The sequence below is a fragment of the Acyrthosiphon pisum genome, chromosome A1, assembly GCF_005508785.2.
Source record: "Acyrthosiphon pisum isolate AL4f chromosome A1, pea_aphid_22Mar2018_4r6ur, whole genome shotgun sequence".
Taxonomy (NCBI): domain Eukaryota; kingdom Metazoa; phylum Arthropoda; class Insecta; order Hemiptera; family Aphididae; genus Acyrthosiphon; species Acyrthosiphon pisum.
In genome coordinates this window covers 53448461-53449177 of record NC_042494.1, presented here as the reverse complement: position 1 = coordinate 53449177, position 717 = coordinate 53448461, and positions in this window count along the sequence as shown.

The window sequence follows — 717 nt, the reverse complement described above, 5'->3', positions numbered from 1 at the left end:
GGAAAAATCACGAAAATTTTCCAAATTATTTCGAGTTAGAAAATTCATAAAAATTTTTCTTTTTAAATCTAAGATATGAAAATGTAATACAAGATTCTTATAAGATTATCTACCTTTTATCAAACAAAAAATATCTATAAGAAAGTCAAATTAAATTTTTATGATCGTTTGAAATTCAAATTTTTACAACATTGGATATTCACTCGATTTCTCATGTAGCGATTTCCTTATTTTGTTGTAATTCAAAAACGAATAACTGCAGATACATGAAAATTTTACTGAATGTTTATATTAGCATTTCCTATACACCATACAATTTTGAAAATATTATGACTCTTTTTGAGCTGTTTACGGACATTGTAAGTTTTCAATTTTTTTAGTTTTTTTTTTCTATAAATATCAATAAAGTTTTATCTGTTGGGCCAAAAAGTGTATAAATTTAATACAAAGCTCCTGATATATTGTTACAATATCAGTTGAAAAATATTTAAAATACATAGGCACAATTTTTTTTTATAAGCATTTAAAGATCAAATTTTCACAAAATTTATCAAATTTTAATTTGAAAAATTATTTTGTAGTTAAAAATTTATAAAATGTTCAATTTTTGTATCTAAGAATTGAAAATTTAAAACAAGATTCCACGTAAGTTATTAATTCTGTTACCAAAAAATCTAAAAAATACATTTACACAGTTTATTTTTATAGTCATTTTAA